Source organism: Nicotiana attenuata, chromosome 6, assembly GCF_001879085.1.
Source record: "Nicotiana attenuata strain UT chromosome 6, NIATTr2, whole genome shotgun sequence".
NCBI classification, from domain to species: Eukaryota; Viridiplantae; Streptophyta; class Magnoliopsida; order Solanales; family Solanaceae; genus Nicotiana; species Nicotiana attenuata.
In genome coordinates, this window is record NC_031994.1 from 75,662,691 (window position 1) to 75,683,318 (window position 20,628).

The following is a 20,628-nucleotide window of genomic DNA, read 5'->3' on the forward strand; positions in this document are numbered from 1 at the left end:
TTTTACTTAATTTTAGGTCTTAAATATTAGAAAATAATTTAAATTACATAATTGTTCAATGTGAAACTTATTTTTAAAAACGATATTTCGTTAAGGGATTTCATACTTTTAATAGAGTGTAGATATAGATATAAAAGAGATAGATAAATTTATGTATACCGTCTAGAGAGTGTAAATATTTTTGGCCGAGCGGCCAATTGTGTTATATATCAAGGATTGTATATGCGTTCATTTTCTAGACGGTCTCTTCCACTTTTTTCCCTTTCCATTTTTATTATTTTATATTTTTGCTCTTTGGGTTGTCTAATGGTTTGAGCGACTTTCACAGAAGGGATTTTTACATACTTATACACTATTAGAAACTTTATTACCCTCCCTACTCAAGTTTTAATTTAATTACATCCTATATACAAAATTACCAATTATGTACACTTTAGGAATTAAATGAGTATCCCTTATATTAGGAATCAATTATTTCCCATCCTTATTCTCTCTCCCTCATGCTCTCTCTCCGTCTCTCTAGCTCTCTCTCTCCTGCGCTCTCTATCTCTATCTCTCAATCCCTAATTCCAGTAATGTAGAGCAAAGGAAAAGAGGGCAGCAATTTCACCATTGACAACCATTAAAAAGCTTTGAAGCTTTGAATTCGAATTTGGGTTTTTAAAAAACATTATTTGTTTGAATTGGGTATTGTTGCAAACAATTGGGAATTCTCTCTACGTCTCTCTATCTCTCAATCCCTAATTTCGGTAATGTAAAGCAAAAGAAAAGAGAGCAACAATTCCACCATTGACGGCCATTAAAAAACTTTGAAGCTTTGAATTCGAATTTGGGTTTTCAAAATCATTATTTTTTTTGATTGGGTGTTGTTGCAAATAATTGGGAATATTGTTTGGAGTTAATATCTCAATTTTGAGGGTGTTTTGATGAAAATTAGACTTGATTTTGGCTGAATTTCAGTTTGAAACTCGAAGAGGACGAAGAAGAAGACATGACATACATTGTACTTACGAATTTGTAGTAAATTTGTAGTAAAATTGTAAAAAAACTGTATTCTGGTGTTTATATATGTTTTTATTTATTTAAATATTTTATGAAAGTTGAACAATATTGTATAAAAATTGTATTTAAGTTGTAAGATATTGTAGTTGTATGTAACTGGGTAGAGATAATGTACGAAAGTTGTAGACAAGTTGTATATTAACTTGTATAATATATAATTAGTTGTATGAAATTTGTTTTTACTATGTATAAATCAAATATAAAATATACAAAAGACATATTGTATAAAAATAGTATTTAAGTTATATGATATTGTAGTTGTATATAACTAGGTAGAAATAATGTATGAAATTTGTAGATAAGTGTATCCTGTATATTTAGTTGTATGAATTTTATTTTAAGTATGTATGAAAGTTGTTGATAAGTTATAAATAAGTTGTATATATATAATTAGTTGTATAAATTTTTTTTTAGTTTATATGATGTTGTAGATGTATCAAAGTTGTATTAAAGTTTTACGGAATTTATTTTTTAATTTGTATGCTGTTGTAAATACAAATTTACCATCTCTGTTCCAATTCGTTGTGCTCTAAGCATATGTCATGTTCAACTGTAATAAATAAATTTCTTTGAATGATTTTTTTATTTTAAAGGTTCATAATACATAAATTTCAATGTTGAGTGAAGATGAAATTAACAGTTACTACAAAATTTCCATTTTCCTTGAGAACAAAGTATGTTATAGCTAAAAAAAAGTGATAGAAAGAAAGTATAAAGGGGCTTAATTACACCATAAGAATTGACAAAATTACTGAGATTGCTAAATATTTAGCTGCACTGAAGCTATACAACAAAGCTTTCATAGCTCAGTTGGTTAGAGCACCCGTTTAGTAAGCGGGAGGTCTTGAGTTCGACTCTCAATGAAAGCAAATTTTTTTGCTGTCAATTGTGTGCTAAATTAATTGCCAGCAGTTCTCTTAGGGATCATACAGAACACATTACTGCTTCACGAGCTATTCCCTGTGCTAATCCTCATCCCTCATAAGCTTTGGCAAAGTTTTCATTTTTTTCTTAGACTTCTACAATTGGCAAATCATATGCAACCATGAATGCAAAAAAGAACAGAAAGATCGTCGTCATTCTCTTATGCTTTGGCAAATGTTTTCACGGGTCTTTTGGATGTTGTATAACTATATGTAGGAACGCACCTAGACTGCTTTCTCTTCTAGCATAGATCATACTATGTAATTTAACTTTTTAAGTTTGGCTTCTTGTTTTTCTCCTTGAAGAACTTTTGCAATTAATTAGTCGTGAGTATGAACTTTACAAAGCTTGGTCATGATGTATGATATCAGACATCACTATGACTTGATATACTTGTATGATTGTATTGCATATTGATTTGAGTAACCTATGCCTTGGGAGGAAACCTTGATACGTAACAGTAATAACAAACACACACAGAGAGTTATATATATCACTACTAAAAATCACCTGTTTACCGACGCAAGTTACCGATGGATGTCCGTCGGTAACAAGGCTTTACCGACAGAAGTCCGTCGGTAAGTGGTTGGTAGGTAAATCCGTCAAATAATTTTACTTACCGACGGATATCCGTCGGTATATTATAAAATAATATAATATTAATAATATTAATACCGACGGATATCCGTCGGTAAATTGAAAATAATAATTTAATAATACCGACAGACACCATCGGTAAGTTTTAGAATTTTAATTTAGTAATATAAAAATTAAAAATATGAATAAATTCATATTCCGATGGCTATCCGTCGGTATTTTCAACAAAATCTGAAAATTTGGTTCAAGTATACTGACGGACTCCCTCGCTAATTAAGAATTCTGGATTGAAAATGAATAATTGTTCCGACGGACTCTGTCGGTAGGTCCCTCGGTAAATCTGGTACATTTTTGGCATGCAGTACCTATTTTTTGTTGCACCACCTGCCAGCAGAATATTACAATACAAACTAAAATGCAACCACAATAAAACTCAACTTAACAACAAAAAAACTTTATAAACTATATCCAAACATCCAAATATCCAAATTATCCCATCAAACATCAAAACTATCCAACCAAACATCAAAATGTAACATTCAAAGTTAACATCCAACTAAACAACAATCCAACCAAACATAAAATCACTCATCTTCGGATTGTCCCTCATCTTCTTCATCATTTGTATTATTTCCATCACTTTCATCCTCTTCATAAATGTGGCTTTTTGGCGGAGAGCGGCGCAAGCCGATTAAGTGGTTCACTTGAGCCTTGAGGGAGTCGATGTCATTCCTAAGTGCGTCTCTAATCTTCTCTTCATGCTTTCTTTTTTCTCGTTCTCCGCACAGTTCCTAGAAAGTTGTTGAATCGTTCGACGCATCTCCTCAAGGTCCTCATTTTGCACGGTGGCGGATGTCCCAATACCTTATAATCCACAAAAGAGAAGTAAAAAAAATACACGAAGAGTTAGAATTGAATAATTCAACACCTAACTTCATAAACTTCAACTAGGAAAATGCATGTTAACAGGTATAGTAAGTTAAACTACTTCTCCTCAAAATTGTTATGAATTGCTTAACTATAATAGACTAGCCAATAGTCACTAACAAAATAATCTCATGCTTACAAGAATCTTTCTATATACAATGTCAAATTAGATATTAAACTACAACACAAAACTATTTATATTAGTGGAAGTTCACTTCTGTAGATTTTGGCGCAATGAACCTATTCTACCTCAGGACCTAATACATCAAGCAAAGTATGTTGGCAGAGATTCTACCTAGGTAAAACATACCAACCAAAGTTTATAAACATAATGCTTAAAAATTTAATGCAACGATGAGATATGAACACAAATTCTATGAGCAGTAGGCTTTTGCTGGGGAGGTGAGACAAATGTGTCTTTCTATCTATAGTACATTTCCTGTTTTTACATATCTTTAGCTTTATTTTAATAGAAAGGGAGATTCATGGACTCCTTATTGTGCTTCAGGAATGGTAGTTTCTAAATTGGCAAAACATGAGAATAGTATTGGGGCTGCAGTTATCTTGCATCCTGGTCCTATTACAGTTGATGAGATAAATGGTAAATTTATAGATTTCTCAATTCTCCTCTGTAGTTATATCTTCGATGACTTTTAGAGCTGATAAATAAGGTTGTATTTTTCAGAGGTAAAAGTTCCAACTGCAATATTAGCAGTTGAGCATGACCATATATTTCCGCCTGACCAAGCGAAGCAGCTAGGCGATGCTTTATCTGCAAAATCTGAGGTAATGTGGTATCTCTTAAAGAATTTAGGTTTTTTAAATGGGTTGAAAAAGATCATTATATGCAATAAATTAACTACATTACAATAAAGAATGGTAGAATAGGATAATTTGTCATTAGCACTGTCCATTGGTATAGTTCAATGTCATTATCACTGTCCATTAGAGGCGTTTGGTTCTGCTCCAAAAATTGAGAGAAAGAATCCAATAGCGACAAGATTACGTGAAGTCATAAACACACGACAAGAAGATGAATACTGCCCTAATTTTGAGATTTAGGGCAGAAATAATTCAAAAATAGAAAGAAACAAACTCACCGAGATAAAGTTGCCTGAAGGTCACCGATGGCCGCTTAGAACATCGGCGAGAGCGCTGAGTAGAGAGTTAGCCACGTAAAATCTGGAGGGTTTAGCGTATCCTCGAGAGTTCGCCGTCTGGGGAAGGAAAAGCGTAAACAGGGAGAAAGGTGTTAGTAGGGTTTTGTTCTTTTGCCCAATTCCATTTCCCGCCTTCTAATTACAAGCTAATGTTAAAAAAATAATTACTATTAATAATTTAAAATAAATCATAAGTTTAATGTAATTATTAATTACAAGCTAATTACTACTAAGCCACTTTTACCCACTTAAATATCAATTAATAGTCTAATAAATCACTAATATTACTTAAGGATATCACAAATGCACTTCTACTTAGTGTAGTTATCATTTTATAAACTAATCAATGAGTAATATTTCTTAAGAAATTGCTAATACACTTCTACTTAGTAGAATTTTCAATGTAAAAGCTAATCAATCACTAATATTAGTTAAAGATATACTATTAATATACTTTTACTTAGTTTAATTGTCAATCTATAAATTAATTACAGCTAATACACTGTTATTTAGTGTAATTATTAATATATATATTAATCAATCATTAATATTAGTTAAGGATACCATTAATACGCAACTACTTTTTGTAATTATCAATTTATAAGCTAATCAATTGCTAACATTTCTTACTGTTATTACTAATACACTTCTACTTAGTGTAATTCTCAATGTATATGCTAATCAATCAGTATTAGTTCTTAAGAATGATATTAATACACTTCTACTTAATTAGTGTAATTATTAATATATAGTCTAATCAATCATTAATATTACTTAAGGATATTACTAATACGCATATACTTTCTGTAGTTATCAATTTATAAGCTAATCGATCGCTAACATTTCTTACTGATATATTTCTAATACGCTTCTACTTAGTGTGAGAACTAAGAATACTACTAATACATTTCTACTTAATGTGTGTGTGTGTGTGTATACGTAATATTTTCAATGTAATTCATCTTTTAGCATTAATTAACAATGAAATTAATATTAATCATTTAAAATAAATCATAAGCTAATGTAATTATTAATTTACAAGCTACTACTAAACCACTTTCACGTAGTTAAGTATCAATTAATAGTCTAATCAATCACTAATATTACTTAAGGATATCACTAATGCACTTCTACTTAGTATAGTTATCATTTTATAAACTAAACAATGAGTAATATTTCTTCAGAATACTCCTAATACACTTCTACTTAGTAGAATTTTTAGTGTATAGGCTAATCAATCACTAATTTTTCTTACTGGTATTACTAATACACTTCTACTTAGTGTAATTCTCAATGTATAAGCTAATCAATCAGTAATAGTTCTTAAGAATACTATTAATACACTTCTACTTAATTAGTCTAATTATTAATACATGGGCTAATCAATTATTAATATTACTTAAGAATACCACTAATACGCATCTACTTTCTGTAATTATCCATTTATAAGCTAATCAATCGCTAACATTTCTTACTGATATATTTCTAATACACTTCTNCATATATATATATATATATATATATATATATATATATATAGACACACACACACACACACGTATCTACTTAGTGTCTACTTTAAGGATACCACTAATACGTATCTACTTTTTGTAATTATCAATTTATAACCAAATTAATCGCTAACATTTCTTAGGTATAAGCTAATGAATTAGTAATAGTTCTTAAGACTACTACTGATAAACTTTTACTTAATCAGTGTAATTACTAATAGATAGGCTAATCAATCATTAACATTACTTAAGCATACCACTAATATGCATCTGCTTTATGTAATTATCAATTATAAGCTAATCAATCGCTAACATTTCTTACTGATATTACTTATACACTCCTACTTAGATAAATAATCACAAACATTTCTCACAAATATCATTAATGCATTTTCATTTAGTGTATAATTATCAATGTATCGGCTAATCAATCACTAAAGTTACTTATATAAGGATACCACTAGTTCACTAATTGTTAACGTTACTTAAGGACACCATGCATTAATACACTTCTACTAACAGTAATTATCAATTTATAAGATAAGCCATCACTAATATTTCTTACGGAAACGACTAATGCACTTCTTCTTAGTGTGTAATTATTAATGTATAGGTTAATCTATGTAGTTAAAGATACTACAAATTCACTTTTACTTTGTGTGATTATAAATTACTAAGCTAATTGCCACTAATATATTTTTAAGTAGTGTATTACCTCCACTTAGTATAAATTTCAATAAATAGGCTAATCAACCACTAAGATAATTAAGTAAATACTTATCGAGGGACTTACCGACAGCCTCCTTCGGTATTGTGTAATAAAAAATACAAAATAATTATCTATAAGATTAAATATTTAAATTACCGACGGAAGTCCATCGGTACTGTAAGAACAAAATTCAAATTATTATTAAATGCGGTAGGATTGACTACACCGATGACTTTATTTTTTTTTTTCATTTATTTTTTTTAAAAGTACCGAGAGACACCGTCGGTACCTAAAAAAAATAATCCAAAAACATAATTCGGTACAACCATCTAAATTTTGACCGGTCAAAATATCATTATTTACCGACGGAAGTCCGTCGGTTCTTTTTTAAAAAAATTAGAAATTAAAAAGTTCAAAAGTACCGAGAGACTCCGTCAGAAAGTCCTTCGGAATACCGAAGGAAAAAGTCCATCGTCTGTTGCGTCAGTAAACAGATATTTTTTAGTAGTGATATATATGTTTCCACACTACGTTCCAAAAGACTTGCACAATAAGTAAAACCTATTATATTGGCTGCTATATTAATATGTACTACTATATACTTTCTGTTGGGCCAATAAAAACATTAACAAAACACGCGCGTCAGTTCAAAACCAGATGGAAAAGCTTGAGATTTGTTAAGAATACATTATCTCTCATTTGGTCGATGTTGAATTGTTGAGCTCGGTTCAATCACATTTGGTATCAACCTTGAGAATATAATTAGAAGAATTGATAGGAATATTGCAGTTGGAGCATACAGAAGATAAAATTGATCAAAGAGTAAAGATTGATTGTTCTTCTATATTTTACTTATTTAGCCATATTTGATTTTCTTTAATAATCGCGCATAGCCCGAGCAAATTCACTGGTGTTAGATAATTTGAAAACTTCTTGGCATCGCTATTGCAGTATCGAAGAAAAAGGAGTATTATAGAGTGGGAATTCGGTCCAAGTGTTACTCCAAAATACTTATTATTCAAACAATACTACAAACAATGATGTCAATTTGAATATTTCTAAAAGTTAGCAATTTATTTCGAGTTAGCCTCCGCTAGAACTAATGTTTGAGCGCTTAAAGAACGAACAGATGTTAACTGTTCTATAGTTACCTCAAACTACGACGATCGGGTATTTGACACTTAATTCACAAGTCCAATAAGGGTTTGGGCCTGCAAGAAAAGCCTCTAAGGATTTTAACTCTGTTATTGTCCGATTGGCTTACTAGAGAATTGATATGTTGACACTCTATAGGTCTTTGTCTATTTGTAGGCTCGAATCCATACGTTGTACTGGACTTGCAGTCATTTGACCCGAATTGTGCTTAAGTTATTCCTAGAATAATTAGAGGCGGAGCCAGAATTTGAAGGTTATGAGTTCGGAGTGTTAATCCTTTTAAGTTATTGGGTTTTAAATTAATAATTACGTAGTACATATTCAATGAATTTTCTAAGACAAATATAGTGTTCGGACCAAAGCTATTGGGTTCGGCCGAAATCGTAGCTGATGGGCTAGCTCCGCCCCTGAGCATAACAACTCAAGAACAGTTCTACTGACCCCAGTCTAGTTTTTTTCAAGACCACATTTTGGGGTTAAAAGTAAGCAAGATCCTTAACATAGTAATTCATAAGCACCCGAGTACGTGGTATAATGATCAATAAAGTGAAGAAAAATCTTAAGAAAGACCAAAAGGCTAGGCAATTTCTTTCACATGTTAAGCCTTGGTCGACAAGTTACTTAATACTTGTGCTGGTGGAAGGTAATAAGTACTCAATAAAATAATGAAGGTGCGCATAATCTGACACGAATACAACTGTTATAAAAAAACTTTTTAACAATTTTCTACTAGAACCTACTAGTCTTTTACCATCTTGAAAAATGCATCTAGTTTTGGTTTTGAATTTATTTCTTTTTTCTGTTTCTTCTTTCTTTTGTAGACATTTAAGTTGGTGGCCTCAGCATATCACGTGGACCAGATACTCCTCTAGCAATCATTTCTAAGTTATTTGCTATCTTCGTGTATCATAGCACTTCTAGAACTTAATAGTAATGATTTTCAAAGATGTGAAACATACAACAACTTCCCTTTTTTCTCTTTTCTTCCGTATTTGCATTAGCGGTTTCACAACTTTTTAGATATATTTTTATATAAATCTTATAGCAGTAACGTTGCTGATTTACTATAAGTTAATTAAAATGATGAAATATTGTTATGGCTTGACTCAAATCAGCAATTAATCGACAATTAAATAATTAGAAAAGGAAACTGAAATTCTTTATTCAATATCAATAGAAGGAAGTCACCATTATTACATGTTGTCACTAGAATTGAAGAATGAGAATTAAGAAAATGGAAGAAGAAGAAGAGAAGAATTTAGAAGAAGAGAGAAAGAGAGAAAGAGAGAAAGAGAGAAGGTAGTTAAGATTATAACAGAATTAATAGAAAATTGCCTTACTGATGTAAAATAAAGACTGTAAAGTAAAGACAAATATAGAGAGAAACTGATATATTATTCGAATTCAAACTGATGTACATAATGAACTGAAATCTCTTCTATTTATAGAAGAAAGGAAGCTACTGTGTAAGTTGCTACTGCAAGCTGCTACTATACCAGATATGGATAATCTTCAACTGAGAGTAATGTTTATCCATAAAGGAGTACTGAAAGGATAAGCTAATTGTACCAGGTATAGATAATCTTCTACTGGGGGTAATGATTATCCATAATGGAGTACTGAAAGAATAAGCTCATTGTACCTGGTATGGATAATCTTCTACCGGGGGTAATGTTTATCCATAACGGAGTAACGAAAGGATAAGCTTATTATACTCGGTATGGATAATCTTCTACCGTGGGTAATGTTTATCTATAACGAAGTATCGAAAGGATAAGCTTATTATACCCGGTATGGATAATCTTCTACCGGGGGTAATGTTTATCCACAACGAAGTATCGAAAGGATAAACTTATTATACCCGGTATGGATAATCTTCTACCGGGGGTAATATTTATTCATAACAGGGTACCGAAGTGATAAGCTTCTTCAGGAGGCTTATTTCCAATAGAGTACTAAACAGATAAACATATTTACGGCGGAGTCCCATATGGATAAGCTTCTTCAGGAAGCTTATTTACAACAGAGTACTAAATGAACATCCATAATATAATATATTTATAACACTCCCTCTTGGATGTTCAATAAAAGATAATGTGCCTCATTAAAATCTTACTAGAAAAAACCACGTGGGAAAAAAATTTCTAGTGAAGGAAAAAGAGTACACATATTTAGTAATTCGCATTGCTAGGTGCCTCATTAAAAACCTTATAAGGAAAACCCTGTGGGAAAAAACCTTAGCAAGGAAAAAAGAGTGCATCGCGTATTTTACTCCCCCTGATGAAAACCTTGTTTCAAATGTTTGAGTCTCCGCATACTAATCTTGTATCTGCATAACCAATACGATCTGCACCACCTTTGTTAGCATTAGCAAGATACATAAATGCATAACAATTGCACTGAGATAGAGTATTTCAGGACCAAGGAGTTCATCATCCTTTTCTGGAGGTCGGAACGGATCCTTATTCACTTCAAGTGATCGAACACCCATTGATGTACTTAATGGGTGCGCTTTGTCCATGAAAAAGCGTTTAAAGACCCTTTCTGTATATGCAAATTGATGGATAAAGATCTCGTCTGCTAAATATTCAATTTGCAGACCAAAGACAAATTTTTATTTTTTCAAGATCTTTCATCTCAAATTCTTTCTTAAGATATTCAATTGCCTTTTTGGAGCTCTTCTGGAGTTCCAACAAGATTTATGTTACCAACATAAACAACAAGTGTAACAAATTCTGATGATATTTTCTTTATAAAAATACATGGACAAATAACATAATTTATGTAACTTTCTTTCAGCAAATATTCACTGAGGCGATTATATCACATGCGCCCAGATTGATTTAAAATGTACAAAGATCTTTATAATTTGACCGAGTACATTTCTCAAGACTTTGAATTATATGCTTCAGGCATTTTAAATCCTTCGAGGATCTTCATATAGATTTAATCAAATAAGTCATATAGGTTATGACTTGTATTTAAATGGCATGACATCTTCAGATGTCTGGACTGCAGGTCCGATCCGCATGATCTTTTACAATATTTTGCACTATATTGTATCAAATATATCGTCGACGATTATTTTGTATCGGTTCCTAAGCGACGTAACTTGTAGAGATCTCATCACTTTCTTTATTTTCAGGTACCTGAACTTCTTCGGGAGTTTCATAAAATGTTATGTCGTGGGCTATTCTAGAGCTTATTTCCTCCTCATTATGATCATTTTGACCATTAGCTCCTACCATTTTTCAAGGATTGTTACCTTTGGAACCGATTGGTCTACCACGCTTCATGCGTACAGTAAACTCTATCCTTCAGGGACTTTAATTTTAATAGGAGCATTTACAGCTGAAATATGATATTAAATTTTGGATCAGCAAATGCTTCTGGCATTTGACTTGAATTATCTTCTAAGTGAGGATCATATTAATGATAGTTCGATTCATATAGCGTATTTTTCAGCTGTTTATTCCATCCCCCAAATGTTAGAAAAACTAACATATATCCCCAATCTTCTTTGGGAAATATATCTTTGTGTATTGTGGTAGAGAAATTAATCATATACCACACATCAAAAGATAGTAAAAATATTTGATTTTTGATCCTAAACCAATTGTGAGGGGAGGACTTTATTCTATATTGTTGGTCTGATGCATACAAGTGCTACTGTATGCAATTTAGAATATCTTAGACCAACACATGAAGCTTTGTTCTCATAAGCAATAGTTTAGCCATTAGTAGGAGGTATTCAATGCTAAACCAGCTTGGATATAAACCAGCATTATCAAGATGAACTGTCTTGATTTCATAATCTGAATGTTATGCTCTTAATTGAGAAAAGCAATCTCAAATGCCAAACTGCAGGTTGACAATAAACATACATGTAACCATATGCATCTATATGTGGTTCACATGACAGGTGAATGGACCCATATTCACCTTTTATATGTTTCAGAATCAGGGATCTTAGTCCCAACTTTAGCTGGTATAATCAATTTATTATGAGAACAAGCAACACAGGAGAATTCTTGAAGAATCTTCTAGTTCTTCAATATATGCTTATCTGAATTCTTAAATTGCTCATTCAAAAATGGCAAATGAAAACTTCAATTTTATCATGGCATGTGCTATCCCTTAGTAAACTTCTGGTTTACTATGGCATAAGCTTTTGCATTGGTAAACTTCTGGTTTACCGTGACTGCTTTTGCATTAGTAAACTTCCGATTTACTGTGATACATGATATCATATAAATTGAAGAATAAGGCGGGTAACTTCTCACATACATATTATTTTATCCCCTATGATTGTGGAAACATGAAGATTTTCAATCTTCCAGTCATTTGTAGCCTCAGTATTATAGTCATTTGTATTAGTAAACTTCAGGTTTAATACAACATATGTTTTCACCATAATCATATAATATGAATGACATATTTGTATATAAGCTCTTCGAGAGCCTTCATTTATTATCCACAATCTAATATTTATCGGTGTCATGTGTCTTCTAGGCAAACAGTTAGCTCTTCAGGAGTTGTTGATACATTTTGTACTATCAAATATTACTCAGACACTTCTGGTATCATGAGAGAAAATCACAATCAAATAAACAATGTAAAACAATTGTTTAAGCACAAGAAAACTCATCTTCATAATATTTTCCTACTTTAGGAGACAATTTTAATTGTGTTACTTCTTCAGGAGCAAATTTAAAATATGAAATATTGAGTATATATTCTCTCAATTATATTACCTCTTCTTGAGGTGAATTATAATATATTTACATCAAGAGCGCGTTCATATTTACCAGATTTATTAGAGGGTGTTTGGCTAAGCTTATAAGCTGGTCAAACTGGCTTATAAGTACTTTTTGGCTTATCTACGCGTTTGGTAAAATTAAAAGTGCTTATAGGTTAAGTGCTTATAAGCAAAAAATAAGCCAAAAGCCATAAGTTGGTCTCCCCCAACTTATTAAATTTCAGCTTATAAGCACTTTAGGTTTGACCAAAATATTTACTATTTTATCCCTAAAATACTTCTTTTTAGAGCAAAACTCTTCGTATGCCCAATTTTTCAGCTGCTTATTATTAATTTCAACACTTTTATCCAAACACGTAACTGCTTATTTTTTAAATCAGCTCCAGCACTTAAAAGTGCTTTTCAGTACCTAATGCTTATCAGCTACTCTAAATCAGCTAAGCCAAACGAGCTCTTAATATTGTTACATTCACTCAGGGAATGGATTAATATTATCAAAAGTTCTCATCCTTCAGGAAATCGAACATAATTATCTGAATGCGCATTTATCAAATTGTGATGCTTCAACCTCTTTTAAAATATTTACTACTTCAGGAGCAAATCGAGGCGTGCATTTAATATAGAGAATATTTATGTAGCTTATCTTCAATTGTAACCATAGAAAGCCTAAATTATCACTTTTGGTGATCATAGGCATATACCACTTCTGGTGGTTAACAAAATATAGTTACAATGTTATATACGAAATATAACCACTTCTGGTAGTTGTATATTTCTTGCAAACTCTGCTAGAGTTTACGTTGATCTAATAATGTTATCCATATTCTTCAAAATGACATAAATAAGATATATTATAGTAAACATCATTATCAAATCATAACTTTTATTTATGTACAACAATTACATAACCATACTATCTATTACAAACAATAAAAATTAAAATATTTATATTTCTACAGATTCACCACCGATTACATGACTTGTTTCTCCTTCTGCGAGTGCAAAGTAATCAGCTACATCCAAATGCATGAAGTCTAAATTATCTTCAGAAATAAAATTTGCTTCAGCATTTTTCTCTGTCTTCTTTAGGGAGGCTTGATAAAGCTCAACCAGGTGCTTTGACGTACGACAAGTACGTGACCAGTGCCCTTTCCTCCACATCTATAGCATGCATTTTCTGCATTTGGTGCTTGCACCGCTTCATGCTTTTGTTCCTTCCTTTTCCATTGCTGGTGGTGAGGAGGGTCCTTTGGTGCATTATTATTACCATGATTAAAATTTCTTTCCCGACCACGGCCATGACCACGACTGGGGCCACGACCTCTTCCACGCTTAGTGTCACGACCCCAGTTCACCCACCGTGAACATGTCGTGATGACGCCTAGTCTCTACAACTAGGTAAGCCTAAAATGCGGAAAACAAAATAACTTGCGGAAAATAATAATTCAACTTGAACAGTTAAAAGAAAATACGGTGTATAGATGCCACTTGGCATATACAATCCCATAACACGGAAGTCTACAATATCATCCCAAAACCCGGAAACTCACAGGAACACAAGCTAATAGAATGAGTACACTGCTCTAACTCCAGAATGTCTAAAACAACAGTAACAAAGGAAGGATATCTACTAAAGCTAGAATAAGATAGAGACTCCTTGGTCTGCGGACGCGGCAGATGTACCTCGAAGTCTCTGCTAGATCTCTCCGCCTCGAGGGTGATACGCCTGGGTGGAGGTACCTGGATCTGCACATGAAAAACATGCGCAGAAGGGGCATGAGTACACCACAACGGTACTCAGTAAGTGCCAAGCCTAACCTCGGTCGGGTAGTGACGAGGAAGGTCAGGGCCCTACTAAGGTTAATCATAATAATAAGTTTTGCAACAGTATAAAATAAGCAGTAATAATGAGTACGGCTATGAAGTAAGACAGGTTATACAAGCAATAAATAACACACAGAGAATAAGGTAACACGGAGTAAATAGCTCAATACCAGTACCAACAACGAGGATCTCCCAGGATACCGTCCTGCAGTCCATCCCATCAACTGTCCAAGGATCTCCCGGGATACCGTCCCGTAGTCCAACTATCAATGTGCAGGGGGATCTATCGGGAATCGAACCCGCAGTCCAACTATCAATGTGCAAGGGGATCTATCGGGAATCGAACCCGCAGTCCCAAAGTAAATATGCAGGGGGATCTACCGGGAATCTAACCCGTAGTCCCAAAGTAAACAAACAAGAGGGGGGGGAGCTACCGGAATCCCACATCCGTAGTCCCAATGTAAATACGCAGCCACAACAAGAAGATATTCAGCAATGAAGTTCAAAGAAATACAAGGCAACAGATAGTTCTAGCCTAACATGCTTCACGTAGTACAAACAAAGCAACTTAAGCAAGTAGGCAATTTAGATCAGCTAAGCATGCTTTTCTAAACTAACACAGGCTATGATTGAAAATAGAATAAAGCAAGTAAGAAAGAAACTCAATCTAAATATTTAAGTAAAATCGAATTTTCAACAATTAGCTCAAGTACGCGCTCGTCACCTCACATACAGGGCATTCAATTTCCAAACATCATATCCTAAGGGGAAAGTCCCCCACACAAGGTTAGACAAGCCACTTACCTCGAATCGGCTCCAAAATCAACTCGAAACCACACTTTTGCCACGAGTATCCGAGTCCAAATGGCCCAAATCTATTCAATTCAATTGCATATCATAAATAACATCTTAAGCAACTGATTCTACGATTTAATTCAAAGCTAAGATGCGAAATTAGGTAAAATAACCAAAACGCCCCTCAGGCCAACTTCTCAGATTCGGATGAAATTAACGTTTTCAGAACCTTCGTACTCTCACGAGTGTAACCATATAAAAATCTCTCAAATCGGAGGTCAAAAACCCACTCAAATCTCAATAATTAGGTCTATGAAGTTTTTACCCATTTTCCATTCAAAATCCGAAATTAGATGATGAATTAACTAAAGATTGATGAAATATAACTAGAAAGGGTTAAAGAATCGTTACCCAATGATCTCCTCTTCAAATCCCTCTCAAATTGCCCTCTCCCGAGCTCCAATTCGATTTTTCTAACTTTAAAACTAAACCCTCGAACTCACTATTTCTGGCCAGTGAATTCCGCATCTGCGGTCAAGGGACCGCACCTGCGGTCCCGCTTCTGCGGAACAGTTGCCGCATCTGCGTCTTCATTAAAAGGGCCAGGAGCCGCATCTACGGTCCTTCTTCCGCAGATGCGAAACCGCTTCTGCGGTTGTACTTCCGCATCTGCAGTACTTGAAGAATTCACCAAATCCACTTCTGCGGTCCCCTTAGCCGCATCTGCGGTCTCCAAACCGCAGATGCGAAAATATCAGAAGCAGCAAAAGCTGCTATCCCTCAACTTCAAAAATCTTTCCGTTAACCATCCGAAATCATCCCGAGGCCCCCGGGACCTCAACCAAAAGCACCAATAACGCCTAATACCTTATTTAAACTTGTACCAATCCTTAAACCACCTAAAACAACGCCGGAAACTCGAATTAATCAATGATTCAAGCCTAAGAACTTCAAATTCTCACAAAACACGCTTTCGATCAAAAACCTAACCAAAACACGTCCGAATGACCTGAAATTTTGCACATACATCCCAAATGACATGACGGCTGCAACTTCCGGAATTCCATTCCGACCCTCGGATCAAAATCTCACTATCGGACCGGAAACTTCAAAAATTCAAACTTCGGCATTTCAAGCCTAAATTAGCTACGGACCTCCGAAACACATTCCGAACACGCTCCCAACCCCGAAATCACCTAAAGGAGCTAACGGAACCATCGGATTTCCATTCCGAGGCCGTCTTCACACTGTTCTGACTATGGACCATTTTCCAACACTTAAGCTCTCCTTTAGGGACTATGTGTCCCAAAACTCTCCGATAACCCAACACCGAACGTCCCGGCAAACCAAAATAGCAGAAATGGACTTAGGGAAGCAGTTAATAGGGGATCGAGGTGAAAATTCCAAAAACGACCGGCCGAGTCGTTACATCCTCCCACACTTAAACATTTGTTCATCCTCGAACGAGCATAGAGAACATACCTGAAGTACTGAAAAGATGAGGGTACTGGCTGCGCATATCCCGCTCGGTCTCCCAGGTCGCCTCCTCGACCGGCTGACCCCGCCACTGAACCTTCACGGACGCAATGTCTTAGACCTCAGCTTCCTGACCTGCCTGTCCAATATTGCCACTGGCTCCTCAACATAGGATAGATCCTTCTCCAACTGGACTGAACTGAAATCCAACACGTGCGACGGATCACCGTGATACCTCCGGAGCATCGAAACATGAAATACCGGATGAACCCCTGCCAGGCTGGGAGGTAAGGCAAGCTCATAGGCAACCTCCCCAACTCGCCTCAATATCTCAAAAGGGCCAATAAACCTCGGACTCAACTTCCCTTTCTTCCCAAATCTCATAACGCCTTTCATAGGCGAGACCCGAAGCAGAACCCGCTCTCCGACCATGTAGGAAACATCACGAACCTTCCGATCCGCGTAACTCTTCTGTCTGGACTGGGCTGTACGGAGTCTATCCTGAATCACCTTGACTCTCTCCAAAGCATCCTGAACCAAATCTGTGCCCAATAATCGGGCCTCACCCGGCTCAAACCAACCCACCGGAGATCTACATCGCCTACCATATAAGGCCTCGTACGGTGCCATCTGAATGCTAGACTGATAGCTGTTGTTGTAGGCAAACTCCGCCAATGGCAAGAACTGATCCCAAGAACCTCCAAACTCAATCACGCACGCACGGAGCATATCCTCAAGAATCTGAATAGTGCGCTCGGACTGTCCGTCCGTCTGGGGGTGAAATGCCGTGCTCAACTCCACCCGAGTACCCAACTCCTGCTGTACGGCTCTCCAGAACCGCGATGTGAACTGAGTACCTCTGTCTGAAATAATGGAAACTGGAATACCATGCAGACGGACAATCTCGCGGATATAGATCTCTGCCAACCGCTCTGAGGAGTAGGTAGTACACACAGGGATGAAATGCACGGACTTGGTCAGCCAATCCACAATAACCCAAATGGCATCGAACTTCTTCAAAGTCCATGGGAGTCCAGATACGAAGTCCATGGTGATCCGCTCCCACTTCCACTCCGAAATCTCTATCTGCTGAAGCAATCCACCCGGTCTCTGGTGCTCATACTTCACCTGCTGAAAATTAAGGCACGGAGCTACAAACCCAACTATATCCTTCTTCATCAGCCTCCACCAGTAGTGCTGCCTCAAATCCTGGTACATCTTCGCAGCACCTGGATGAATGGAATACCGCGAACTGTGGGCGTCCTCTAAGATCAACTCCCGAAGCCCATCAACATTGGGTACACAAACCCGACCCTGCATCCTCAATACTCCGTCATCCCCAATGGTTACATCTCGAGCATCGCCATGCAACACCTTGTCCTTGAGGACAAGCAAATGAGGGTCATCATACTGCCGCTCCCTGATATGATCAAACAAGGATGACCGAGAGACCACACAAGCTAGAACCCGGCTGGGCTCCGAAAGATCCAATCTCACAAACTGGCTGGCTAGGGCCTGAACATCCATCGCCGTAGGCCTCTCTGCTGCTGGTAAATAAGCCAAACTCCCCAAACTTTCTGCCCGGCGGCTCAAAGCATCGGCCACCACATTGGCCTTACCCGGGTGATACAAGATAGTGATGTCATAATCCTTTAGCAACTCTAGCCATCTCCTCTGACGCAAATTAAGATCCTTCTGCTTGAACAGATGCTGCAAACTTCGGTGATCAGTATATATCTCACAAGGCACACCATACAAGTAATGACGCCAAATCTTCAAGGCATGAACAATGGCAGCTAACTCAAGATCATGGACAGGATAATTCTTCTCATGTATCTTCAACTGTTTGGACGCGTAGGCAATCACCCTACCGTCCTGCATCAATACAGCTCCAAGGCCACCTCTCGAGGCATCACAATAGACAGTATAAGACCCCGAACCGGTAGGCAATATCAAAACTGGGGCTGTAGTCAAAGCTGTCTTGAGCTTCTGAAAGCTCGCCTCACACTCCTCCGTCCACTGAAATGGAGAACCCTTCTGGGTCAATCTAATCATAGGGGCTGCAATCGATGAAAACCCCTCCACAAAACGACGGTAGTAGCCCGCCAAGCCAAGGAAACTGCAAATCTTTGTAGCTGAGGATGGTCTGGGCCAACTCTGCACTGCCTCTACCTTCTTCGGATCTACCCGAATGCCCTCACTCGACACCACGTGACCCAAGAATGCCACGGAATCCAACCAAAACTCACATTTTGAAAACTTTGCATATACCCTCTTTTCCCTCAGGGTTTGAAGTACTGTCCTTAGGTGCTGCTCATGATCTTCCCGATTCTGGGAATACACCAGAATCTCATCAATAAAGACAATGACGAAAGAGTCAAGATATGGCTGGAATACACTGTGCATCAGAAGCATGAAGGCTGCTGGGGCATTGGTCAGCCCAAAAGATATACAAGGAACTCGTAATGACCATACCGAGTCCTGAAGGCAGTCTTCGGGATATCTGGCTCCCGAATCTTCAACTGGTGGTAACCTGAGCGCAAATCAATCTTAGAAAACACCCGTGCGCCCTGAAGCTGGTCAAACAGATCATCAATACGAGGCAAAGGATAACGCGTCTTCACTGTAACCTTGTTCAACTGGCGGTAATCAATACACATGCGCATAGAACCATCCTTCTTCTTCACAAATAACACAAGAGCACCCCAAGGCGATACACTGGGCCGAATAAAACCCTTATCAAGTAATTCCTGCAATTGCTCCTTCAACTCTTTCAACTCAGGAGGAGCCATACGGTACGTAGGGATAGAAATGGGCTGAGTGCCCGACAACAGATCAATGCCAAAATCAATGTCCCTATCGGGTGGCATGCCCGGAAGATCAGATGGAAACACATCGGGGAAATCTCGTACTACGGGGACTGAATCAGTAGAAGGAGTATCTATACTGGCATCCCTCACATAAGCTAAGTACGCATCACAACCTTTCTTAATCATCCGCTGAGCCTTAAGGAAAGAAATGACTCTACTGGGAGTGTGACCTAAGGCATCCCTCTACTCAACACGCGGTATACCTGGCATAGCCAGCGTCACGGTTTTGGTGTTACAATCAAGAATAACATAATGGGCGACAACCAGTCCATGCCCAAAATAATATCAAAATCAACTATGCTGAGTAATAATAAGTCAGCCCTAGTCTCAAAGCCACCATGAATAACCAAACATGACCGGTAGACGCGGTCCACAACAAGAGAATCTCCCACAGGAGTAGAAACATAAACGGGAACTCAAAGAATCCCGAGGTACCCCCAAATACGGAGCAAAGTAAGAAGACACATAAGAGTAAGTGGAGCCTGGATCGAATAGAACCGATGCATCTCTGTGACAAACCAAGATAGTACCTGTGATGACAGAATCGGAGGCGGCGGCCTCAGTACGGCCTGAAAGTGCATAATATCTGGCCTGGCCTCCCCCTCGAGGGCGACCTCTACCTCCCGACCTCCACCTCTAGCTGGCTGGGCCGGTGGGGTGGCAGCTGGTGCTGGAACCATAGCCTGACAGCTCTGCGGGGCCTATTGTGGCTGAGGAGCCTGCGAAGGTGCACCCCTCCTGAGTCTGGGGCAATCTCTCACCATGTGGCGTGTGTCACCACACATAAAACAAGCTTTGGGAGGACGTGGAGGCTGTGACAGGCTCGGGCCAGGTCTACTGGACTGTCCACTGGAAGCAC

At 36.7% G+C, this 20,628-nt stretch overlaps 1 non-coding gene across 1 annotated transcript; it reads left to right on the forward strand.

Annotated features, from left to right (window-relative positions):
* On the forward strand, nt 1,858-1,931 carry TRNAT-AGU. Its single transcript has one exon. It is a non-coding gene; the product is annotated as a tRNA-Thr (tRNA).